This window comes from Lepisosteus oculatus, chromosome 14 (assembly GCF_040954835.1).
Source record: "Lepisosteus oculatus isolate fLepOcu1 chromosome 14, fLepOcu1.hap2, whole genome shotgun sequence".
Classification (NCBI taxonomy): Eukaryota; Metazoa; Chordata; class Actinopteri; order Semionotiformes; family Lepisosteidae; genus Lepisosteus; species Lepisosteus oculatus.
In genome coordinates, this window is record NC_090709.1 from 47644309 (window position 1) to 47670866 (window position 26558).

Below are 26558 nucleotides of genomic sequence, written 5' to 3' on the forward strand. Positions count from 1 at the left end.
CCCAGCTGTGATTCAAGATCGACTCGCATCTTTATCCCTTTTTTGTTCGTGATCATTATTTTCTTTAGTTATGATCAATATTGAACTTTTTCGAAATTAAATGACAATAATCAAACATGCAGGCAGATTTTTGAAAAGTATTCGGAATTGACAGGGTGCCCCTTTGGAACAGTCGTCAGAAAATGTGAGAAAATGAAAGTTATGTAATCTCTCCCACAAGCATTGAAGATTGGAATCTGAGTGTAAAAAAGCTACCCGTCTCCCAATGATAGGCAGGGATACACACCATGACTCGAATAGTCTCAGCGAACGTTAACACCTATGATATTACGAGTGCTTTGCACGTGTCGAATTTCAAGAAGGAACTACTACAACAGTTGTGGACATAATTCAATACCACCGGCAAAGTCCAATGCCGGCAACGTCTGCGAAAATAATGTTCACTCATGGAATTTGGTCTTTGAATGGCTGGCGGGAAAATTCATTTATACTCCTGTTGCACCCTCAGCTGAAACATGTTAAAATAACAACGCAGATTTGTTGGAGAACCTGACAAGAATTATTGGGTTAGCACTGTATGTATTCTTGTATATTTACTTTAATTTTAATATAAATGTAACATGCATGCTGTATAATCTATTGTAATTTTAAAATATGTTAGCTGAGGATGCGAGGGGGGCTATTATACCTTGTGAAACACGCAAGGAACTGTAAAAAAGGCTGGTATTTGAATAAAATTGGCGATCACAAGAAAACCACAATTTATGTGGTATTATCATCAATATCCTTCAAAATCTACGTTCAAATGAAGGATTTGAAGAAACTATGAAAAAAGCAATAGTAGCAGCAGAGGATTTTGATTTTTGCTCTTCAAGTCAGTAGATCGACGTAGAGTTGCGCCCCTACGAACAGCACAAAGGATGAAACCCACCTCCTTCGTTATTGCTATGTTTGTGCCGGTGAAAGTAGCGTTTGTGCTATTGAAAGCATCTTGGAAGATGAAGGTGCAGTCACTTCCACATGTCATGATATCATTAGATCCGACGACAAGAGTTGAAGCCTCCGGCATTTTCCAAGCCAGCAATGTGAGGAAGATGGAACTGGTGGAAGGTAGCGTGGCCGAGCGGTCTAAGGCGCTGGATTTAGGCTCCAGTCTCTCTGGGGGCGTGGGTTCGAATCCCACCGCTGCCAAATGTTATTGTTTTAAGACCTGCAATACGATCAGTAAAAGCGCTTTTTGTTAGGCTGCGGGAGGTGTTTAGAGATAGACTTTCTAAAAGACAGGCTTAACATCAAGGCAGAAAAAATATTTTGTTTTCTCAACAGAAATTCTCTTTGGCACGTTCAGCTTTATGTAGGGAACAACATCTGCCGAGATCACTTTTGAGGCAGTGCACATGATAGTGTACCAGCAAGTACATTTAATATTGGCTGTGGTGGTGAGCTGCTTTTGTCTGTGAAACTTTTAATTCTTCACGCCGAATCGTTGGAAGGGGTAAAGCTTATTAAATCTTTGAACATAGCGCTCCATCAGAAGTACTTTGTTCGTGATCAAAAGAGATCAGAGGATTCACTTCATGAATTCACATAGCATACCTTACAGGAAAGATTTAAAAGGGGAATTGATTGTGCTTCCTGATGTTGTTCCTGTGGTTTCTTTGGATACAAAGGTGAATGTTCTTTGACATTCTGCTAGAGTATCCACTGGGTGGGTTTTATCGATTAGCTCGGATAGGTCATCAGTGCTCCGTCTCCGGAAAATAATCAGCACTGTTTTTTCCTGTGCTGTCTTTTAAAACATATAAGATCACGAGTTTACAGATTTCTCCAAATAACAACTATACATTTTAACCCAGCGGTTAGCATTCCTTCAATCCAATAGTTTTACTCTGGGTTAAAAGCAGCGCAATATACAGAGAGATGATATTCAAATATTTCAACGTTCTGTTGGATTACCTGTATGGAGATATCGCTCAGAATTCCTAATATGATTTTGAGTTCAGTTTTGCTTCACTACTTTCAGAGTCTTTTATTGACCTTGCTGAAGCAGAGAAGTGACATAATCACAAATGCGACCTACCTGTGCTGCTGTTTCTGGTTAATAATTATTATTGTGAGGAAAAAAAAACAGCTCCTTGCATTAAGAGCAAGAGCAACCAACGCGCTCTCTTGTTGAGTTGGGTTTTTTCCGTGGTGCTCTTCCTCAGATGCAAAGTTATTTGGCGAGCAAGGATCTCTGAGAAGGAGCCTGAATCCTTCAAAATACTACGGAAGGAATCAAATTTATACGTTTCTTTGGATCGAGAAGATGATCATTATGAGACTCAAAACATGCCTGTCTTTTCTTTTTTCGAGGACAAATGAATTATTGAGGTGTAAAAAAGGGTTCAAAACCAAAATCACCTGCTATTGCTGCTGTTTCTTCAAATCCTTCAACTGATCATCGATATCGAGGAATAATATATAGTTTCTTCAAATCCTTCAACTGATCATCGACATAGAGAAATAATATTATACAAATTGTGGTTTTCTTTTAATTGCCAATTTGACTGTAATTACATCTTCGTTTACAGATGTCTTGCATGTATCACAAGGTATAATAGTCGTTGTGCGTCCTCAGTTAAAATGTTTTAAAAAGTACAACATTTATGGTTACATCCATATTAAAATGAAGGTAAATATAACAAGATATTAAAATACAATTGTACAGTCCTAACTTAATAATGCCTCTGAAGTTTTCCAACAAATCCGAACTGTAATTTTGAAATATTATAGCTGAGAATGAAAAGAGAGTACAAAGATCAAATTCAATGAGTGAAAATGCACCAGTAGTTCTCTAAACTGAGTTTCTTCCCTGAAATGACTTGCTTGCGAAGCACCAAGCAGCCTTGAACGGTTCGCGGAAATCAAATATACAGTACAGATGGATTCAGAGTGTGCTTTCCAACTTTTGTGCAACATTTTCCTTTGATAGGGCAGAGTTGTCTTCACAATCTGGGTTAAATAAAAAGGTGTGACATCAGTGTTAAACAGCTTTCCTTCTTGGGGAACAATGGTTGTGTTCCATATTTCTAACTATTTTGGTTTCAAGATCGCAATTTAGTGTGAAACGTAAAAGCCAGCTGGATAAGCTTGATTAATTTCCCTCACGGGATCAATAAAGTATCTATCTATAAATCTCTTACATGTCATTTACAATGGCCTTTCAACTAATAGCCCGTGCAGGGATCAAACCCCAGCTGTTGGTACGAGTTGCATAAGACCCTGTAACGCGCAGATAAGAAACTAACCTCTGCTTCTTCATTATATACACAGTGAGCTATATATGCGAGCTTACTGCCCCCTGCGGGCTCTGTATTTGATTGCGGTGGAGACCAGCCGTGGAGATAAAGTGAGACGGGTGTGTACATTAAAAGGCTCATAGTGTCCCTGGGAGGGCTCAAACCACCACCCTTTTTGTTAACAACCGAGCCACAAAGACTCATGTACAGCTTAACACTCCTCGGTCTCAGTGAAAGTGATACACTAAAATTTCAGGAGATTAATTTGTTTTTAAAGGAAAATCACCAACAGTGGCCGAGATCTACTGGAGTTTTTCATTCTATACTGCGATTTCTGTAGGGTACTCTGTGAAAATACGAGTTTTGACGAGAAGGGATGGACATATAAGGTCAGAAGGCTTGGGGAATTGAACTTTAAGGTGAAGACTGCGGGTTCAGTAGCAGCAAAACCTGATCAGTATCAGTTGACTCTGATATACTTTGAAAATGAACTTGGAGATTTAGAGTCAGACGTGCTACCGTTGCACCATGGGGTACTTAATTAAAAAAAATAGAAAAACAGTCAGTGTTCCTGGATCTGTTATTGAGAACAACACCTGCACTTCAGCTGCGCAGGAAGAATAAAATGTGGTCTGGGATGAAGAGACTCTCTTCAGAAGAGCGGCGCTCCTCACAGGAGGAAAAAAAATCTTTTTTTTGTGAAGCTGATTTGTCTCCTTTGGGGAATTCAAATTAGCTGGAAGTTGTGACCTTGTGGTGCAAAGGTAGCGTGTCTGACTAAAGATCAGAAGGCTGCGTGTTCAAATCACGTTGAGGTCTGCTTTTAGTTTTTCAGGTTCTGCTCGTCCTGAACACAGAATTCACACCATGCAGTTGAGTTCTATCTGTACACCACATAGATAATCTAAACAAAATAGAGCCCTACTGGACATACAGTTAGGATCTCACACAGCGAATACCCTTGAACACAAGAGAGAAGGCACAGTTCACATCTGCGAAACATCACATCCGTCTTTAGAGACAGCTACATCAGAGAATGGAATCCCGGAAGTTTCAAATAACTTCTTTTAATACAGGTTCAAGCAAACCTGAAAGTTATGGAGTTTCCGGACATTTTTTTTTATTAAAAAGTGTCTGAAGCCTGAAAATGTAATTTGAAAAAAAAACGCTATTGGACATTAGCAGGTACTTTTTGTAACAATTTGCTATTTCATGCTGGAAAACAAAGGAAACAGACCCAATGTTTGCTTTCAGGTGCGGTTCATTACATAATAGACATCTATTACTGAGGAGCTTGAATAAAATTTACACGAGCCAGGTAGAAGTCGGACCTACAATCTTGTGATCCAAAATCAGAAGAACCTTGTCGCCCTTGGGAGATGTCAAACGCATTGGACATGAAAAATGCCAGATAAAAGTCAGTTCTCTTCGTTTCTCAGTGTCGGGGCTGCTACTGTATGTAAAAGAGGCAAATTGCTCTGAGCGCAGGCTCAGCGCTTACTGAACGCAGATGTCTCAGAGCGGTGTGTCCAAGTGGCTGTAAAAGGTGATGGTGGTCCTGTCACCGTAGCTTATTTGGTTAAAGAGCCTCTTTATTGAACAAAAGAACTGTGATTCAAATCCCAGCCGTGTCTTTCTTCCTATCTTGTAGTACAGAACGTACCATTTTGGGCACTCACAAAGGGCTTGATTTCATTAAATGCATGTGTTCATTTCCTTTCTGGAAAACTTGTTTTTGATGAAATTCACACAGCTTGCGAAACATGAAATTCAGTTCTTGGTTATCAGTGCAGAAGAAATATTACCGGCTGGCAAAATAAACGGGAAGAGTTTTTTTTTTTGATTCGAGAAGAGACTCCACCAGTCAGTCTCTGTGACGCAATCGGTTACCGTGTTTAGCTATTAACCGATAGGTTGGTGGTTCAAGTCCACCCAGGGATGGGTTTCTTCTGTGATGTAAACATTGTTTTCACATAGGTCGATTGGATTTCTCAGCTAAACCATAGCCATTTTAATATTTGTAGGAAATGTGACTGTTCAACACTTGTCAAAAATGTCCAATAATGCCCAACATCGCAACTCCCCAGAAAACCATATTCACCCAAGAAAAATGATCGTTGAATCGTCATTTATACTCCCGTCACATCCTCTGCTGAAATATTTTAAAAATACAATGCAGATTTGTTTGAGAACTTGACAAGCATTGTTTTGTTAGCACTGTGCAGTTGGATTTTGATATTTGGACATATTTACTTAATTTTAAACTGTAAATACTGTACAATCTATTGTAATTGTGTTGTAATATTAAAATATGTTAGCTGAGGATGCAAAGGGGTGAAAGGGAAAGGTCAGAGGGTATAGTAACAACAAGGTTAGGATTGGTGGAGGTGGTAGGGGTGTTGATGGTTTTTCTCTGTAGAGGATGATTGAGTTTTTTATCCTTCTCTGAAGTGAGAAACTGGAAGAGTGCAGTTGAGAGATCTGATGAGGTTAGTTATAAAAGGAAGTTGATGTGGAGCTGTTAGCCGTAAGAATTCCTTAATGTCTTTGATGTTGTCATCAAAGATAAACTGCAGTAAGCAAAGATAAAAAGAAAATTATCTGTGCATACTGCCCTGTCTTTCTAACACCTGAAGAAGGCTCCACGGCCAACACGTCGTGTTTCCTTTCTTCTCTTTTCAGCATGGAATAACCCTTTACTTGTTCCTTTGCAGCCTACGCATGCTGACGCAGCTACTCACCTGATATTTAACATTCCTATAATCACAACTATGAATGTCCAATGTGGGTATTTTTTCCATGATTATTTATTCTATCATTGAAGCATATTTTATGTCATACCGAAGTGTCATAATCACCGATTTTTTTTTCATTTAGAAAGTCAGAAAATGATAAATCACTATGAATTGCATTTAGCCTGTTCTGATCTAGAGTTTCTATATACTTGAACATGCCATGTTCACAATGTCACAACTCAGAAATGCAACATTGAAGTGTTGTAATTACCAATGTACATAGTGTTGGAACATTGAGATGTTTTGGTAATGAGGAAGGAGGGACATGCCATGTTCACAGGGTCATATTTGAAAAAATGGCACTGTAAAATTTCCTAAAGTTCAGGATTTTGATAGTCTGTTCCATTGTCTCTCACACCTCAGTGTCAGAATTTTTAGATGTTTTTATAACCAGGGGGTAGGTTTATAGCAAGAAGCAGGAAGTGCCATCTCCTGTTGCTCATCCTCGGTTAACCATATATTCTCATATGCCATGTTCTAAATGTCCCATTTATATTAAAAAGTTCTTGTAAAATGCAAGATTTTAAGACTTTTTATGATCAGAAGGCAAGGTCGTGGTAAATATGCAGAAAGTGCCTGTGAACTTATGTTTTGCCTTTGTCTTATTTACTTATTGTGTTTGTGTTATTGTGAGTTTTGAAAATTGGTTTACAATTTTCTGAAATGTGTTTCACACAAAAATGTTATTTGGATAGTCACTACTTACATATTCCCATTTACTGAGGATAAATACAGTAATCCATCCTGATTAGTACTTTTAAAAATTACTGTAAAGAGCCATCTAAAGGCGAAAGGCGGCATAACAACACAGCAGCAGCATTAAAGGCAGAAGAAGAAGCTGGCGAATAAGAAGCCAGCTTCAGCCTCGTTAATGCAATACCATTGGGTGAGGTGGAAAAATATTTCTTGCTCTGAATCCTAACATTTTTATAGGAGGTGTTCTAGTACTTCTTGCCTCAGATAAAATTGCCAATACACTTAATTTCTACTCCATCAATATCAGCAGCGTTATCGGTACTGAGTCCTAAATGTACGTCCTGTCATCATATAAAATGTCAAAAGTTTCGACTGCATTCAACTGATCAAATTTCTCTTCGATGACAGTTATAATTTTATCCAAAATACATCCGAAACAAATTTGCACTGTTTTTTTTTTTAATCCAGAAGAGCATCATCATGAGACTCAAAACATACCTGTTTTTTCTTCTTTCCAGGAGGAAGGATTGTTCAGATTCAAACATTGGTCCAAAATCAATGAACTCTCCTATCGCTGTTGCTTCTTTAAATCCTTCATTTGAACGTCGACATTGAGGGATGATATCGTACAAATTGTGGTTTTCTTTTAAAGCAAATTATATTAAAATATGAGCCTCTGTTATAGTTGTCTTGGAAGTTTCGGAAGGTATAATAGACCCCCTTGTGCCCTCAGCTAAAATATGATAAAATACAACAAAATGTATTTACATAGAACAGCATTTATGGTTATATGTATATTACAATTAAGATAAATATACAAAAGTATTAAAATACAAATGTACAGTCCTAGCATAATCATGCTGTACAACTGTCTTTTTTGCTTGTCAAGTTCTCCAACAAATCTGTGTCGTAATTTTAAATATTCTAACTAAGGATGCATCGAGAGCATAAATGAATTCTTCTGCTAGCCGTTCGAAGATCAAAGTCCTTGGCTGAATATGATGTCCTTGAATGTTGGTCATTATTGGCCATTCCCAGTGATATTGACTTACATACTTAATTGTTTAACAAAAACATTCACATTTCTTGCAAATATCAAGTGGGTTAAGGTTTTGCTAAGAAATCTGAATAAGTAGAGATGAGGTTTACATTGCAATAATGAGAAGTGCATTTCTGGGTGGGCTCAAACCACTAACCTTTAAATTAACAGAGACTCACGTGTGTCCCTTTTCTCCATTTGCAAGCTTAAAAAAAAGAAAATAATGCTTTTTTCTTACCAGCCTGCGATATACAAGGCAAGATTTGTATTTCATCTTTAACAAGCTGTATGAATTTCATGAAAAGCAAGTTGTTCCAGAAAGAAAATGAAAACTTGCGTTAAACAAAATCAAGCTGTACGTAATCATCCATAGTGATACATTTTGTAAGACAAGACAGGAAGAAAAGCACTGCTGGGATTTAAGCATCTCCTGTTTAAGAGGAAAGCATGTTAACCAAATCAGCCAAAGTGCCCTCAGTGTATCAACACCATGTCTGAGTCAGTGAGCCTGCATAATGAGGGGGAAGAGACTGACTTCTGTGATGCAGTATCGACAGATACTAACCTTCTGTCCAACTGTTCTCTGCTGCATTCTGGATTAGCAGGTAAATATTGGTTTCCATGCGTGTGTAGGGGTTTTGAGTATTTACTGGGACAATTATTAATTGTAGCAGTAAGTCACAAAATGATTCTTTGATGGCTATTAGAAAACCGACTTTGCGGGTTAACTCATTAACGCACACACACAGATACTAATACACTTATTAATACGTAAAATGTGCATATAAACATAACATATCTTAAGAGTGTGGGTTAGCAGAATACAAAAGGTATATATTAAATCATGAAGAGTTCCAAACCAAGAGGGATATACATTCAGTATACCATTCATTTAGACTGTTTCGTAAATGAACTGGGATTACAACTTCTACACTAGATACTCAAAAGCAAGTACATCACTCATAGGTATTAGATTGATATCAATTGTGGTTGAGGTAACAATTGAATTCTTGAGCTGTAATGCAGAATGTTGAATACTCATCCGATCTGTGTGGATTCCGATCTCCCGCGGACATAAAGAAGCAGTGGCAGGCTGTTGTTGTGTGCAATCGGCACTCTCTGGCTCGGTGCCAGGCAGTGGCCGGTGCGGCTGGTGAGAAGGAGAGGAGGGAGAGATTCCTGTTGCGATGCGCTGCTGATGCTCTTTGAAGACCGGCTAGTTAGTGTTGGCTGAAACTAGCAGAGCTTGTGCACATGGAAAGTGACTACGGGTCCAAGCCAGTCACACTCTTTAGATGGGAAGAAGACTAGTTCGTTCCCGATGTAGCGCTAGTCCTGAATCCTGAGATTCAGCTGTCGACAGTTCCAACCGTAGTTCACTCGTTGATCAGGTTAGCTTTGAAGGTGGAGTACCCGCGGTTCACGGGGCTTGCTGCTGGGCTAACCTCGGGCGGATCCTTTGGTTATGCGTGGGCAACCTCCGTTCTCGACTCTTAAAACAAAGTTAAGTCCTGGCACTCGGACACACTGGCCGTCACGTGATTGTCCGAGCTGAGTCTGAGAACGTCCTGGAGGGGCACCTTCTGGGCATCGTGCTGCCTGTTTTATCTGGAGGAACTACGGTAGTTCAGTGGCTTAAAGTTGTTAAAAAACAAGGTAAGTCTGTGGTGTAATCAACTAGGTCTTGCAAACATACTTAACCTCTTCCAGCTACCAACATTACAAATGCTGTTTACACATTAGATGGTTATTTTTGGCTTCTGATATTATGGTGGATAAAGAGCCCTGGAATCTTTGTAGAAGGACAAAAGAAGGAAAGAAAGGGCAGTGTAACCATGGCCAAGAGAAGGGAAATGTTGGGGAGAGCTTTTTTCACTTTTTATCATTGTTTTTCCAGCCCAACAAAGATCAACATATATGAGCAGGCGTCCTGTGCCAAATCCAATCTGCCTTCCTTCCAATCATACAGGAATGTGAGTGAATTAAATATTGACATATGAAAATACACAAAAATATGCAATCACACTGTAGTGTGCTTTCTGAAGGCACCAGTTCTGTAGGGTTTGGGCATTTACTGGGACAATTATTAATTGTAGCAGTAAATCACAAAATTGATTCTTTTGATGGCTTTAAAATCCAACCATGTGACATAACTCAAACAACGCACACACACAGGTACTAATACACGAGGATACATTTATTAATACATAGAATATGCATATAAACCTAACAGATCTTATCGAGAGGGTTATCAGAATACAAAAGGTATATATTCAATCAGTTACAAAGTGTTACACATATCAAAAGGACATACGTTCAATGTATCATTCATTTAGACCGTTTCGTAAATGAACTTGGTTATAACTTCTACATTAGATACTCAAAACAAGTACATAACTCTTAGGAATTAAATTGATATCAACTGGTTGGGATAACAATTGAATTCTCGAGCAGTAATGCAGTGAAGTTGAATACTCATCCAATCTCTGGGGATTCAGATATCCTGCGGACTCAAAGAAACAGTTGCAGGCTGTTGCTGTCCAATCCGCGCTCTCTGGCTCGGTGCCAGGCTGTGCTGTGCGGCTTGCGACGGTGCGCTGCTGATGCTCACTGACCGGCTAGTTAGTGTTGGCTTTAACTAGCAAAGTTTGCGCACAGGAGAAAAGATGACTGTGGGTCCCAGCAAGTCAGGAAGAAGACCAGTTCGTTCCTGATGAAGCGCTAGTTCTGAATAGTGATTCAGCTGTCCACAGTTCCAACCTGTTCACGAGGCCTGCTACTGGTGCTAACCTTGGGTGGATCCTCTGGTTACTCTCTGGCAACCTCCGCTCTAGACTCTTAGAACAAAGGAAAGTTCTGGCACTCGGACACACTGGCCGTTCCGTGGTTGTCTGGGCTGAGTCTCAGGATGGTCAGGAGGCGCTCTGCGAGAATGTCCTGCCCTTGGGAGCCTTCTGCTCCTGGGCCGTCCTGCCCTGGAATTCTCCTTCGAATTCCCTTTAGAAAAGTCCACAGAATTCTCCTGAATCTTACTACAGGCTCTCTGTGTTTCTTGTTTTTACCTGGAGGAACTTCAGCTCGTTGATTGGTGAAAGTTCCATGGGCATCAGAGTCCCACGTGGGTTACTTGGCCCTACCAGTCCCTGATTGGTTGATCAAGGTGAGATATGAGTCATTTACTCCTGACACCTAGGAATGCAGTCCAGATGTCCATCTGGCACTCCCTAGACAGATAGGCACCAATGGATGACCATTGATCATGATAGCCAGGCTTAGCTAAGTGCATCCCCCTTTGGGAGCTGTCCCTTATCAAAGGAAACCTTAAATCAGCCTGCATGAATAGTTTCTCTGTGGCTGCACCACAGAGATGAACAGAGATGGGGCCTCATTTGGGAAGGCTCAGAACACTTAATTCTTTCTTATTAATAAGCCTCGCTGCTACAACACATATGCAGTTTGAGCAAACATAAGACAATAACCAAGTACCACAAACTACCAGGCATCTAGTATCATTAGCAGTTCAGGTGGGGAGCTGCATCACCATGTGTAGGCTGCAAAGGAACAAGTAATAGGTCTATTCCATGCTTAAAAGAAAAGAAAGAAAACACAACATTTTAGCCGTGGAGCCCTCACACCTGAAGAAGGCTCCACAGCTGAAACGTTGTGTTTTCTTTCTTCTCTTTTCATCTAGTGTCATTAGCCTTTTAACAGTTCCTGTCAAAATAAAATAGAAATGGATAACATTCTAGAGAGAGTTTGAAATACCAAGGTACAATTTAAAACATATCTCTTCCACTACAACCACAATATTTTGGAGAGATCGTTGAACCTCACTGTTCTGACATGTCCGTTAGCCTCCGTCCTGCTTCAGCAATGAATGTGGCGGGGCACATTCTGAGGGAGATGAGGTCAATCATGTGGCAGGAAAACCACGCTATGCTTTTTTTTGAGATCCTGAAAAGGACAGAAGGGCCATGTATATGTGTGCAGCTGGATATGTAATTACAGGTGGCGTAGCAGATTCTGCTGAAGCCCCACTGCCTGGTGTGGACGGTAGCTGTGTATATTGCAGCAGAATTGTGCATGTGAGATCAAGGGGGCATGTCATGTGTTTCAGCACTTCACTCCCTTCAGTACCACATGATTCCCTGAGTTCGTTGGATGACCTGTGGACCGATCTTTCACGATGAAGAATTCCTTAAGAAGAATAGATCTCGGCCCACCATCCCAATGCCTCCGTCTCAAAACAGCAACCTCCCACTGCCCTTAGTCTGCAAGGCAGGCTTTCAAATGCGATGACAACGCCTAGACCTTCGTTGCCTTTTGTACGAGCTGAACTTTTGTGCTCATCAATTCAACGCTCTTTCCATCAACTCATCTTGTCTTTTGACGGTTCGTGTTTTGCGCTCCTTTGACTATTGGCATATCGGGTGACTGCAAACACTGAAGTTCTTGCTTACGGAGTGTGGAACATTGTTTTCAAGTGATCGCTGTTCTGTCATGTTGACGCCGAGTGAATCTTTCTTTGGCAACATGGGCAGGCTGACAGCAGTGCGAGCGAAAGTAATGGCAAATTTCTTGACTTATTTCTGAATGTGAATGTTCTTTAGAAAAGGGATGCGGCGTTGCTTCTCGCCCGTGAGGATCAAACTCAGGCCCTTCAGATGACGAGACTGACGCACTACCAATTACGCCAACAAACCCAGCTGCAGGACACACACCGGAAAGTTTGCCTCACATGGATTTCAGTCGCCCGTTCCCTAATCTTTAGACGCCCTCTGCTGAATGTTGCATTTGCCTTTTGATCTCACCGATACATTTTTGGTCTGTTTCTGTTGTGAGTCCGTCTTTCAGATCTCACCTAGCACAAGTCTCTCTGGCTGAAGTGGCCTCTCTGCTTCAGCATCGTGCCCTCACTCAGCCATTAAAATTGTCACTCGGACTTCTGACAAGCTGACATGAAATGTCAAGAGAGAGTGGCGGAGACGCTTAAGCCAGAGAGAAGATGAAAAGGGGGCGTGGCTGCGAAACGCTTGACAGCTGCACGATGCTCTCCATGCAAGGCGTGACCACAGGCTAAAGGACACCTTTCGGCACATCAAGCTCTAAGCACACACCTGGAGGATGCGGGAATTGATCTTGCTACCTCCCACATGCAAAGCAAGCGCTGTACCATACAAACCAACCCCCCTCGCTGGGGCTTATGCCTCGGCGTCACCTAGTGCCGCTTGTTCCCCTCTTACCGGGCACAGTTCACTGCCCTTCGTCTACAAGGCAGTCGTGTAATTGCGGCTTTCTTGACTTATTGATGAAGGTCTGACTGAACGAGCGAATGACGCCTCTCCCCCATCCTCAAGCTCGCAACAGATTGAAATGGAAAGTGCTGCTGTGGCTCGTTGGTCTAGTGGTATGATTCTCGCTTAGGGTGTGAGAGGTCCCGGGTTCAACTCCCGGACGAGCCCTTGTGTGCTCTTTTCCTCCTCTTCCACAAGACTGGGAACTGATATCCACATCACTTCGCAGCGTCTGCTTATGGCAAACGATGGAATGTGACTAATGACTGAACGAGCCTGGTGAATTCTCATCACGTGGCACAATGAGAGCGTGCAGTCAGCTGTCCGAGGCGGCAACCTCATTGCTCGTTCAAAAGAACACGTACTGAAAACTCATCACCACTATGTCGTAGATGAGCACCGCGATCGCTTGTTGTCATGCGTCCTTACTTGGGAAATGCAGAAGCAAAAACTGCCCTCTCTCAGCCACCGAAACGTGTGCGGCTCGCCTTGCGCTCTCTGCGCCTCGCATATTTGTGGAGCTGTCTGCTCTTCTTTCTGTTGAAGTAATCAAGTTACGGGGCGTCCTGCAGCCTATGATGTTCTCACTGAGAGCTTTCAAGATTTGAAGGAAAACTACGAGCTTGATTGCTCAAGTCGAACGAATGTGATTGTTAAGCAATCGATGATCAAAAGCACGTCTTCTGACAATTCCTGAGAGTATTATCAGCACTGTTTTCACTCGGATATACTTTTCACTTGCTAAGCTGACAAATTGGACGAGAAAATGCCGGAGACGCACTCAGTGCAGACTGAGGTTGGGAAGGAGGTGTGGCCCTTCAACGCTTGACAATTGAAGGACATTCTCTCCGCAACGGAGGAGCACCTGTCAGAAGTCACAGAGGCTAAATGAGAGCACCAGGCTCCTGGAGCTCTAAACTCAGACCTGGAGGATGCGGGCATCAATCCCGCTACCTCTGGCATGCTAAGCGAGCGCTCTACCATTTGAGCTCATCCTCCTCGTTTCATGCTTCTCGGCATCATGTCTTACCGCCTCTGCCCCTCTTACCGGGCACTGCCCACTGCCCTTGGTCTGCAAGGCAGTCCTTTCAAGTGCGATGACGACGCTGGGACCTTCGTTGCCTATTGTACGAGCTGAACTTTTGTGCTCATCAATTCAACGCTCTTTCCATCAACTCATCTTGTCTTTTGACGCTTCGTGTTTTGCGCTCCTTTGACTATCGGCATATCGGGTGACTGCAAACACTGAAGTTCTTGCTTACGGAGTGTGGAACATTGTTTTCAAGTGATCGCTGTTCTGTCATGTTGACGCCGAGTGAATCTTTCTTTGGCAACATGGGCAGGCTGACAGCAGTGCGAGCGAAAGTAATGGCAAATTTCTTGACTTATTTCTGAATGTGAATGTTCTTTAGAAAATGGATGCGGCGTTGCTTCTCGCCCGTGTAAAGGTCACGCATTCCAGACGTGGTTATGAGAGAACAGTTGCCGCAAGTGTTTGAAAAGAGCAAGAGAGGAAGCAGCCCTGCCCCGTGTGAGGATCAAACTCAGGCCCTTCAGATGACGAGACTGACGCACTACCAATTACGCCAACAAACCCAGCTGCAGGACACACACCGGAAAGTTTGCCTCACATGGATTTCAGTCGCCCGTTCCCTAATCTTTAGACGCCCTCTGCTAAATGTTGCATTTGCCTTTTGATCTCACCCATACATTTTTGGTCTGTTTCTGTTGTGAGTCCGTCTTTCAGATCTCACCTAGCACAAGTCTCTGTGGCTGAAGTGGCCTCTCTGCTTCAGCATCGTGCCCTCACTCAGCCATTAAAAATGTCACTCGGACTTCTGACATGCTGACATGAAATGTCAAGAGAGAGGGGCGGAGTGACGCTTAAGCCAGAGAGAAGATGAAAAGGGGGCGTGGCTGCGAAACGCTTGACAGCTGCACGATGCTCTCCATGTAAGGCGGGACCACAGGCTAAAGGACACCTTTCGGCACATCAAGCTCTAAGCACACACCTGGAGGATGCGGGAATTGATCCTGCTATCTCCCACATGCAAAGCAAGCGCTGTACCATACAAGCCAACCCCCCTCGCTGGGACTTATGCCTCGGCGTCACCTAGTGCCGCTTGTTCCCCTCTTACCGGGCACAGTTCACTGCCCTTCGTCTGCAAGGCAGTCGTGTAATTGCAGCTTTCTTGACTTATTGATGAAGGTCTGACTGGACGAGCGAATGGCGCCTCTCCCCATCCTCAAGCTCGCTGACAGATTGAAATGGAAAGTGCTGCTGTGGCTCGTTGGTCTAGTGGTATGATTCTCGCTTAGGGTGCGAGAGGTCACGGGTTCAACTCCCGGACGAGCCCTCGTGTGCTCTTTTCCTCCTCTTCCACAAGACTGGGAACTGATATCCACATCACTTCGCAGCGTCTGCTTATGGCAAACGATGGAATGTGACTAATGACTGAACGAGCCTGGTGAATTCTCATCACGTGGCACAATGAGAGCGTGCAGTCAGCTGTCCAAGGCGGCAACCTCATCGCTCGTTCAAAAGAACACGTACTGAAAACTCATCACCACTGTGTCGTAGATGAGCACCGCGATCGTTTGTTGTCATGCGTCCTTACTTGGGAAATGCAGAAGCAAAAACTGCCCTCTCTCAGCCACCGAAACGTGTGCGGCTCGCCTTGCGCTCTCTGCGCCTCACATATTTGTCGAGCTGTCTGCTCTTCTTTCTGTTGAAGTAATCAAGTTACGGGGCGTCCTGCAGCCTATGATGTTCTCACTGAGAGCTTTCAAGATTTGAAGGAAAACTACGAGCTTGATGGCTCAAGTCGAACGAATGTGATTGTTAAGCAATCGATGATCAAAAGCACGTCTTCTAACAATTCGTGAGAGTATTATCAGCACTGTTTTCACTCGGATATACTTTTCACTTGCTAAGCTGACAAATTGGACGAGAAAATGCCGGAGACGCACTCAGTGCAGACTGAGGTTGGGAAGGAGGTGTGGCCCTTCAACGCTTGACAACTGAAGGACATTCTCTCCGCAACGGAGGAGCACCTGTCAGAAGTCGCAGAAGCTAAACAAGAGCACCGGGCTTCCGGAGATCCAAACTCAGACCTGGAGGATGCGGGCATCGATCCCGCTACCTCTTGCATGCTAAGCGAGCGCTCTACCATTTGAGCTAATCCCCCTCGCTTCATGCTTCTCGGCATCATGTCTTACCGCCTCTGCCCCTCTTACCGGGCACCGCCCACTGCCCTTGGTTTGCAAGGCAGTCCTTTCAAGTGCGATGACGACGCTGAGACCTTCGTTGCCTATTGTACGAGCTGAACTTTTGTGCTCATCAATTCAACGCTCTTTCCATCCACTCATCTTGTCTTTTGACGCTTCGTGTTTTGCGCTCCTTTGACTATCGGCATATCGGGTGACTGCAAACACTGAAGTTCTTGCTTACGGAGTGTGGAACATTGTTTTCAAGTGATCGCTGTTCTGTCATGTTGACGCCGAGTGAATCTTTCTTTGGCAACATGGGCAGGCTGACAGCAGTGCGAGCGAAAGTAATGGCAAATTTCTTGACTTATTTCTGAATGTGAATGTTCTTTAGAAAAGGGATGCGGCGTTGCTTCTCCCCCGTGTAAAGGTCACGCATTCCAGACGTGGTTATGAGCGAACAGTTGCCGCAAGTGTTTGAAAAGAGCAAGAGAGGAAGCAGCCCTGCCCCGTGTGAGGATCAAACTCAGGCCCTTCAGATGACGAGACTGACGCACTACCAATTACGCCAACAAGCCCAGCTGCAGTACACACACCGGAAAGTTTGCCTCACATGGATTTCAGTCGCCCGTTCCCTAATCTTTAGACGCCCTCTGCTGAATGTTGCATTTGCCTTTTGATCTCACCGATACATTTTTGGTCTGTTTCTGTTGCGAGTCCGTCTTTCAGATCTCACCTAGCACAAGTCTCTGTGGCTGAAGTGGCCTCTCTGCTTCAGCATCGTGCCCTCACTCAGCCATTAAAAATGTCACTCGGACTTCTGACATGCTGACATGAAATGTCAAGAGAGAGGGGCGGAGTGACGCTTAAGCCAGAGAGAAGATGAAAAGGGGGCGTGGCTGCGAAACGCTTGACAGCTGCACGATGCTCTCCATGCAAGGTGTGACCACAGGCTAAAGGACACCTTTTGGCACATCAAGCTCTAAGCACACACCTGGAGGATGCGAGAATTGATCTTGCTACCTCCCACATGCAAAGCAAGCGCTGTACCATACAAACCAACCCCCCTCGCTAGGGCTTATGCCTCGGCGTCACCTAGTGCCGCTTGTTCCCCTCTTACCGGGCACAGTTCACTGCCCTTCGTCTACAAGGCAGTCGTGTAATTGCGGCTTTCTTGACTTATTGATGAAGGTCTGTCTGGACGAGCGAATGACGCCTCTCCCCCATCCTCAAGCTCGCGACAGATTGAAATGGAAAGTGCTGCTGTGGCTCGTTGGTATAGTGGTATGATTCTCGCTTAGGGTGTGAGAGGTCCCGGGTTCAACTCCCGGACGAGCCCTTGTGTGCTCTTTTCCTCCTCTTCCACAAGACTGGGAACTGATATCCACATCACTTCGCAGCGTCTGCTTATGGCAAACGATGGAATGTGACTAATGACTGAACGAGCCTGGTGAATTCTCATCACGTGGCACAATGAGAGCATGCAGTCAGCTGTCCGAGGCGGCAACCTCATTGCTCGTTCAAAAGAACACGTACTGAAAACTCATCACCACTATGTCGTAGATGAGCACCGCGATCGCTTGTTGTCATGCGTCCTTACTTGGGAAATGCAGAAGCAAAAACTGCCCTCTCTCAGCCACCGAAACGTGTGCGGCTCGCCTTGCGCTCTCTGCGCCTCACATATTTGTCGAGCTGTCTGCTCTTCTTTCTGTTGAAGTAATCAAGTTACGGGGCGTCCTGCAGCCTATGATGTTCTCACTGAGAGCTTTCAAGATTTGAAGGAAAACTACGAGCTTGATGGCTCAAGTCGAACGAATGTGATTGTTAAGCAATCGATGATCAAAAGCACGTCTTCTAACAATTCGTGAGAGTATTATCAGCACTGTTTTCACTCGGATATACTTTTCACTTGCTAAGCTGACAAATTGGACGAGAAAATGCCGGAGACGCACTCAGTGCAGACTGAGGTTGGGAAGGAGGTGTGGCCCTTCAACGCTTGACAACTGAAGGACATTCTCTCCGCAACGGAGGAGCACCTGTCAGAAGTCGCAGAAGCTAAACAAGAGCAACGGGCTTCCGGAGATCCAAACTCAGACCTGGAGGATGCGGGCATCGATCCCGCTACCTCTTGCATGCTAAGCGAGCGCTCTACCATTTCAGCTAATCCCCCTCGCTTCATATGTCTCGGCATCATGTCTTACCGCCTCTGCCCCTCTTACCGGGCACCGCCCACTGCCCTTGGTCTGCAAGGCAGTCCTTTCAAGTGCGATGACGACACTGAGACCTTCGTTGCCTATTGTACGAGCTGAACTTTTGTGCTCATCAATTCAACGCTCTTTCCATCAACTCATCTTGTCTTTTGACGCTTCGTGTTTTGCGCTCCTTTGACTATCGGCATATCGGGTGACTGCAAACACTGAAGTTCTTGCTTACGGAGTGTGGAACATTGCTTTCAAGTGATCGCTGTTCTGTCATGTTGACGCCGAGTGAATCTTTCTTTGGCAACATGGGCAGGCTGACAGCAGTGCGAGCGAAAGTAATGGCAAATTTCTTGACTTATTTCTGAATGTGAATGTTCTTTAGAAAAGGGATGCGGCGTTGCTTCTCGCCCTTGTAAAGGTCACGCATTCCAGACGTGGTTATGAGCGAACAGTTGCCGCAAGTGTTTGAAAAGAGCAAGAGAGGAAGCAGCCCTGCCCCGTGTGAGGATCAAACTCAGGCCCTTCAGATGACGAGACTGACGCACTACCAATTACGCCAACAAGCCCAGCTGCAGTACACACACCGGAAAGTTTGCCTCACATGGATTTCAGTCGCCCGTTCCCTAATCTTTAGACGCCCTCTGCTGAATGTTGCATTTGCCTTTTGATCTCACCGATACATTTTTGGTCTGTTTCTGTTGCGAGTCCGTCTTTCAGATCTCACCTAGCACAAGTCTCTGTGGCTGAAGTGGCCTCTCTGCTTCAGCATCGTGCCCTCACTCAGCCATTAAAAATGTCACTCGGACTTCTGACATGCTGACATGAAATGTCAAGAGAGAGGGGCGGAGTGACGCTTAAGCCAGAGAGAAGATGAAAAGGGGGCGTGGCTGCGAAACGCTTGACAGCTGCACGATGCTCTCCATGTAAGGCGGGACCATAGGCTAAAGGACACCTTTCGGCACATCAAGCTCTAAGCACACACCTGGAGGATGCGGGAATTGATCCCGCTATCTCCCACATGCAAAGCAAGCGCTGTACCATACAAGCCAACCCCCCTCGCTGGGACTTATGCCTCGGCGTCACCTAGTGCCGCTTGTTCCCCTCTTACCGGGCACAGTTCACTGCCCTTCGTCTGCAAGGCAGTCGTGTAATTGCAGCTTTCTTGACTTATTGATGAAGGTCTGACTGGACGAGCGAATGGCGCCTCTCCCCATCCTCAAGCTCGCTGACAGATTGAAATGGAAAGTGCTGCTGTGGCTCGTTGGTCTAGTGGTATGATTCTCGCTTAGGGTGCGAGAGGTCCCGGGTTCAACTCCCGGACGAGCCCTCGTGTGCTCTTTTCCTCCTCTTCCACAAGACTGGGAACTGATATCCACATCACTTCGCAGCGTCTGCTTATGGCAAACGATGGAATGTGACTAATGACTGAACGAGCCTGGTGAATTCTCATCACGTGGCACAATGAGAGCGTGCAGTCAGCTGTCCAAGGCGGCAACCTCATTGCTCGTTCAAAAGAACACGTACTGAAAACTCATCGCCACTGTGTCGTAGATGAGCACCGCGATCGCTTGTTGTCATGCGTCCTTACTTGGGAAATGCAGAAGCAAAAACTGCCCTCTCTCAGCCACCGAAACGTGTGCGGCTCGCCTTGCGCTCTCTGCGCCTCACATATTTGTCGAGCTGTCTGCTCTTCTTTCTGTTGAAGTAATCAAGTTACGGGGCGTCCTGCAGCCTATGATGTTCTCACTGAGAGCTTTCAAGATTTGAAGGAAAACTACGAGCTTGATGGCTCAAGTCCAACGAATGTGATTGTTAAGCAATCGATGATCAAAAGCACGTCTTCTAACAATTCGTGAGAGTATTATCAGCACTGTTTTCACTCGGATATACTTTTCACTTGCTAAGCTGACAAATTGGACGAGAAAATGCCGGAGACGCACTCAGTGCAGACTGAGGTTGGGAAGGAGGTGTGGCCCTTCAACGCTTGACAACTGAAGGACATTCTCTCCGCAACGGAGGAGCACCTGTCAGAAGTCGCAGAAGCTAAACAAGAGCACCGGGCTTCCGGAGATCCAAACTCAGACCTGGAGGATGCGGGCATCGATCCCGCTACCTCTTGCACGCTAAGCGAGCACTCTACCATTTGAGCTAATCCCCCTCGCTTCATGTGTCTCCGCATCATGTCTTACCGCCTCTGCCCCTCTTACCGGGCACCGCCCACTGCCCTTGGTCTGCAAGGCAGTCCTTTCAAATGCGATGACGACGCTGAGACCTTCGTTGCCTATTGTACGAGCTGAACTTTTGTGCTCATCAATTCAACGCTCTTTCCATCCACTCATCTTGTCTTTTGACGCTTCGTGTTTTGCGCTCCTTTGACTACCGGCATATCGGGTGACTGCAAACACTGAAGTTCTTGCTTACGGAGTGTGGAACATTGCTTTCAAGTGATCGCTGTTCTGTCATGTTGACGCCGAGTGAATCTTTCTTTGGCAACATGGGCAGGCTGACAGCAGTGCGAGCGAAAGTAATGGCAAATTTCTTGACTTATTTCTGAATGTGAATGTTCTTTAGAAAAGGGATGCGGCGTTGCTTCTCGCCCGTGTAAAGGTCACGCATTCCAGACGTGGTTATGAGCGAACAGTTGCCGCAAGTGTTTGAAAAGAGCAAGAGAGGAAGCAGCCCTGCCCCGTGTGAGGATCAAACTCAGGCCCTTCAGATGACGAGACTGACGCACTACCAATTACGCCAACAACCCCAGCTGCAGTACACACACCGGAAAGTTTGCCTCACATGGATTTCAGTCGCCCGTTCCCTAATCTTTAGACGCCCTCTGCTGAATGTTGCATTTGCCTTTTGATCTCACCGATACATTTTTGGTCTGTTTCTGTTGCGAGTCCGTCTTTCAGATCTCACCTAGCACAAGTCTCTGTGGCTGAAGTGGCCTCTCTGCTTCAGCATCGTGCCCTCACTCAGCCATTAAAAATGTCACTCGGACTTCTGACATGCTGACATGAAATGTCAAGAGAGAGGGGCGGAGTGACGCTTAAGCCAGAGAGAAGATGAAAAGGGGGCGTGGCTGCGAAACGCTTGACAGCTGCACGATGCTCTCCATGTAAGGCGGGACCACAGGCTAAAGGACACCTTTCGGCACATCAAGCTCTAAGCACACACCTGGAGGATGCGGGAATTGATCCTGCTATCTCCCACATGCAAAGCAAGCGCTGTACCATACAAGCCAACCCCCTTCGCTGGGACTTATGCCTCGGCGTCACCTAGTGCCGCTTGTTCCCCTCTTACCGGGCACAGTTCACTGCCCTTCGTCTGCAAGGCAGTCGTGTAATTGCAGCTTTCTTGACTTATTGATGAAGGTCTGACTGGACGAGCGAATGGCGCCTCTCCCCATCCTCAAGCTCGCTGACAGATTGAAATGGAAAGTGCTGCTGTGGCTCGTTGGTCTAGTGGTATGATTCTCGCTTAGGGTGCGAGAGGTCCCGGGTTCAACTCCCGGACGAGCCCTCGTGTGCTCTTTTCCTCCTCTTCCACAAGACTGGGAACTGATATCCACATCACTTCGCAGCGTCTGCTTATGGCAAACGATGGAATGTGACTAATGACTGAACGAGCCTGGTGAATTCTCATCACGTGGCACAATGAGAGCGTGCAGTCAGCTGTCCAAGGCGGCAACCTCATCGCTCGTTCAAAAGAACACGTACTGAAAACTCATCGCCACTGTGTCGTAGATGAGCACCGCGATCGCTTGTTGTCATGCGTCCTTACTTGGGAAATGCAGAAGCAAAAACTGCCCTCTCTCAGCCACCGAAACGTGTGCGGCTCGCCTTGCGCTCTCTGCGCCTCACATATTTGTCGAGCTGTCTGCTCTTCTTTCTGTTGAAGTAATCAAGTTACGGGCGTCCTGCAGCCTATGATGTTCTCACTGAGAGCTTTCAAGATTTGAAGGAAAACTACGAGCTTGATGGCTCAAGTCGAACGAATGTGATTGTTAAGCAATCGATGATCAAAAGCACGTCTCCTAACAATTCGTGAGAGTATTATCAGCACTGTTTTCACTCGGATATACTTTTCACTTGCTAAGCTGACAAATTGGACGAGAAAATGCCGGAGACGCACTCAGTGCAGACTGAGGTTGGGAAGGAGGTGTGGCCCTTCAACGCTTGACAACTGAAGGACATTCTCTCCGCAACGGAGGAGCACCTGTCAGAAGTCGCAGAAGCTAAACAAGAGCACCGGGCTTCCGGAGATCCAAACTCAGACCTGGAGGATGCGGGCATCGATCCCGCTACCTCTTGCATGCTAAGCGAGCGCTCTACCATTTGAGCTAATCCCCCTCGCTTCATGCTTCTCGGCATCATGTCTTACCGCCTCTGCCCCTCTTACCGGGCACCGCCCACTGCCCTTGGTCTGCAAGGCAGTCCTTTCAAGTGCGATGACGACGCTGAGACCTTCGTTGCCTATTGTACGAGCTGAACTTTTGTGCTCATCAATTCAACGCTCTTTCCATCCACTCATCTTGTCTTTTGACGCTTCGTGTTTTGCGCTCCTTTGACTATCGGCATATCGGGTGACTGCAAACACTGAAGTTCTTGCTTACGGAGTGTGGAACATTGCTTTCAAGTGATCGCTGTTCTGTCATGTTGACGCCGAGTGAATCTTTCTTTGGCAACATGGGCAGGCTGACAGCAGTGCGAGCGAAAGTAATGGCAAATTTCTTGACTTATTTCTGAATGTGAATGTTCTTTAGAAAAGGGATGCGGCGTTGCTTCTCGCCCGTGTAAAGGTCACGCATTCCAGACGTGGTTATGAGCGAACAGTTGCCGCAAGTGTTTGAAAAGAGCAAGAGAGGAAGCAGCCCTGCCCCGTGTGAGGATCAAACTCAGGCCCTTCAGATGACGAGACTGACGCACTACCAATTACGCCAACAAGCCCAGCTGCAGAACACACACCGGAAAGTTTGCCTCACATGGATTTCAGTCGCCCGTTCCCTAATCTTTAGACGCCCTCTGCTGAATGTTGCATTTGCCTTTTGATCTCACCGATACATTTTTGGTCTGTTTCTGTTGCGAGTCCGTCTTTCAGATCTCACCTAGCACAAGTCTCTGTGGCTGAAGTGGCCTCTCTGCTTCAGCATCGTGCCCTCACTCAGCCATTAAAAATGTCACTCGGACTTCTGACATGCTGACATGAAATGTCAAGAGAGAGGGGCGGAGTGACGCTTAAGCCAGAGAGAAGATGAAAAGGGGGCGTGGCTGCGAAACGCTTGACAGCTGCACGATGCTCTCCATGTAAGGCGGGACCACAGGCTAAAGGACACCTTTCGGCACATCAAGCCCTAAGCACACACCTGGAGGATGCGGGAATTGATCCTGCTATCTCCTACATGCAAAGCAAGCGCTGTACCATACAAGCCAACCCCCTTCGCTGGGACTTATGCCTCGGCGTCACCTAGTGCCGCTTGTTCCCCTCTTACCGGGCACAGTTCACTGCCCTTCGTCTGCAAGGCAGTCGTGTAATTGCAGCTTTCTTGACTTATTGATGAAGGTCTGACTGGACGAGCGAATGGCGCCTCTCCCCATCCTCAAGCTCGCTGACAGATTGAAATGGAAAGTGCTGCTGTGGCTCGTTGGTCTAGTGGTATGATTCTCGCTTAGGGTGCGAGAGGTCCCGGGTTCAACTCCCGGACGAGCCCTCATGTGCTCTTTTCCTCCTCTTCCACAAGACTGGGAACTGATATCCACATCACTTCGCAGCGTCTGCTTATGGCAAACGATGGAATGTGACTAATGACTGAACGAGCCTGGTGAATTCTCATCACGTGGCACAATGAGAGCGTGCAGTCAGCTGTCCAAGGCGGCAACCTCATTGCTCGTTCAAAAGAACACGTACTGAAAACTCATCGCCACTGTGTCGTAGATGAGCACCGCGATCGCTTGTTGTCATGCGTCCTTACTTGGGAAATGCAGAAGCAAAAACTGCCCTCTCTCAGCCACCGAAACGTGTGCGGCTCGCCTTGCGCTCTCTGCGCCTCACATATTTGTCGAGCTGTCTGCTCTTCTTTCTGTTGAAGTAATCAAGTTACGGGGCGTCCTGCAGCCTATGATGTTCTCACTGAGAGCTTTCAAGATTTGAAGGAAAACTACGAGCTTGATGGCTCAAGTCGAACGAATGTGATTGTTAAGCAATCGATGATCAAAAGCACGTCTTCTAACAATTCGTGAGAGTATTATCAGCACTGTTTTCACTCGGATATACTTTTCACTTGCTAAGCTGACAAATTGGACGAGAAAATGCCGGAGACGCACTCAGTGCAGACTGAGGTTGGGAAGGAGGTGTGGCCCTTCAACGCTTGACAACTGAAGGACATTCTCTCCGCAACGGAGGAGCACCTGTCAGAAGTCGCAGAAGCTAAACAAGAGCACCGGGCTTCCGGAGATCCAAACTCAGACCTGGAGGATGCGGGCATCGATCCCGCTACCTCTTGCATGCTAAGCAAGCGCTCTACCATTTGAGCTAATCCCCCTCACTTCATGCGTCACGGCATCATGTCTTACCGCCTCTGCCCCTCTTACCGGGCACCGCCCACTGCCCTTGGTCTGCAAGGCAGTCCTTTCAAATGCGATGACGACGCTGAGACCTTCGTTGCCTATTGTACGAGCTGAACTTTTGTGCTCATCAATTCAACGCTCTTTCCATCCACTCATCTTGTCTTTTGACGCTTCGTGTTTTGCGCTCCTTTGACTATCGGCATATCGGGTGACTGCAAACACTGAAGTTCTTGCTTACGGAGTGTGGAACATTGCTTTCAAGTGACCGCTGTTCTGTCATGTTGACGCCGAGTGAATCTTTCTTTGGCAACATGGGCAGGCTGACAGCAGTGCGAGCGAAAGTAATGGCAAATTTCTTGACTTATTTCTGAATGTGAATGTTCTTTAGAAAAGGGATGCGGCGTTGCTTCTCGCCCGTGTAAAGGTCACGCATTCCAGACGTGGTTATGAGCGAACAGTTGCCGCAAGTGTTTGAAAAGAGCAAGAGAGGAAGCAGCCCTGCCCCGTGTGAGGATCAAACTCAGGCCCTTCAGATGACGAGACTGACGCACTACCAATTACGCCAACAAGCCCAGCTGCAGTACACACACCGGAAAGTTTGCCTCACATGGATTTCAGTCGCCCGTTCCCTAATCTTTAGACGCCCTCTGCTGAATGTTGCATTTGCCTTTTGATCTCACCGATACATTTTTGGTCTGTTTCTGTTGCGAGTCCGTCTTTCAGATCTCACCTAGCACAAGTCTCTGTGGCTGAAGTGGCCTCTCTGCTTCAGCATCGTGCCCTCACTCAGCCATTAAAAATGTCACTCGGACTTCTGACATGCTGACATGAAATGTCAAGAGAGAGGGGCGGAGTGACGCTTAAGCCAGAGAGAAGATGAAAAGGGGGCGTGGCTGCGAAACGCTTGACAGCTGCACGATGCTCTCCATGTAAGGCGGGACCACAGGCTAAAGGACACCTTTCGGCACATCAAGCTCTAAGCACACACCTGGAGGATGCGGGAATTGATCCTGCTATCTCCCACATGGAAAGCAAGCGCTGTACCATACAAGCCAACCCCCCTCGCTGGGACTTATGCCTCGGCGTCACCTAGTGCCGCTTGTTCCCCTCTTACCGGGCACAGTTCACTGCCCTTCGTCTGCAAGGCAGTCGTGTAATTGCAGCTTTCTTGACTTATTGATGAAGGTCTGACTGGACGAGCGAATGGCGCCTCTCCCCATCCTCAAGCTCGCTGACAGATTGAAATGGAAAGTGCTGCTGTGGCTCGTTGGTCTAGTGGTATGATTCTCGCTTAGGGTGCGAGAGGTCCTGGGTTCAACTCCCGGACGAGCCCTCGTGTGCTCTTTTCCTCCTCTTCCACAAGACTGGGAACTGATATCCACATCACTTCGCAGCGTCTGCTTATGGCAAACGATGGAATGTGACTAATGACTGAACGAGCCTGGTGAATTCTCATCACGTGGCACAATGAGAGCGTGCAGTCAG

The 26558-nt window shown here is 45.9% G+C and overlaps 10 non-coding genes across 10 annotated transcripts; 9 read left to right on the forward strand and 1 right to left on the reverse strand.

The window, feature by feature from the left end:
• The first annotated feature begins 1109 nt into the window (after window positions 1–1109).
• trnal-uag (transfer RNA leucine (anticodon UAG)) lies at window positions 1110–1191 on the forward strand. Its single transcript has one exon. It is a non-coding gene; the product is annotated as a tRNA-Leu (tRNA).
• Window positions 1192–4028: 2837 nt separating this feature from the next.
• trnaf-aaa (transfer RNA phenylalanine (anticodon AAA)) lies at window positions 4029–4100 on the forward strand. Its single transcript has one exon. It is a non-coding gene; the product is annotated as a tRNA-Phe (tRNA).
• A 9101-nt stretch (window positions 4101–13201) lies between these two features.
• Window positions 13202–13273, forward strand: trnap-agg (transfer RNA proline (anticodon AGG)). The gene has a single exon. It is a non-coding gene; the product is annotated as a tRNA-Pro (tRNA).
• A 2117-nt stretch (window positions 13274–15390) lies between these two features.
• Window positions 15391–15462, forward strand: trnap-agg (transfer RNA proline (anticodon AGG)). The gene has a single exon. It is a non-coding gene; the product is annotated as a tRNA-Pro (tRNA).
• Window positions 15463–17579: 2117 nt separating this feature from the next.
• Window positions 17580–17651, forward strand: trnap-agg (transfer RNA proline (anticodon AGG)). Its single transcript has one exon. It is a non-coding gene; the product is annotated as a tRNA-Pro (tRNA).
• A 2117-nt stretch (window positions 17652–19768) lies between these two features.
• Window positions 19769–19840, forward strand: trnap-agg (transfer RNA proline (anticodon AGG)). The gene has a single exon. It is a non-coding gene; the product is annotated as a tRNA-Pro (tRNA).
• A 2117-nt stretch (window positions 19841–21957) lies between these two features.
• trnap-agg (transfer RNA proline (anticodon AGG)) lies at window positions 21958–22029 on the forward strand. Its single transcript has one exon. It is a non-coding gene; the product is annotated as a tRNA-Pro (tRNA).
• Window positions 22030–24145: 2116 nt separating this feature from the next.
• trnap-agg (transfer RNA proline (anticodon AGG)) lies at window positions 24146–24217 on the forward strand. Its single transcript has one exon. It is a non-coding gene; the product is annotated as a tRNA-Pro (tRNA).
• Window positions 24218–24975: 758 nt separating this feature from the next.
• Window positions 24976–25048, reverse strand: trnaa-agc (transfer RNA alanine (anticodon AGC)). Its single transcript has one exon. It is a non-coding gene; the product is annotated as a tRNA-Ala (tRNA).
• A 1286-nt stretch (window positions 25049–26334) lies between these two features.
• On the forward strand, window positions 26335–26406 carry trnap-agg (transfer RNA proline (anticodon AGG)). The gene has a single exon. It is a non-coding gene; the product is annotated as a tRNA-Pro (tRNA).
• The last annotated feature ends 152 nt before the right edge of the window (window positions 26407–26558 follow it).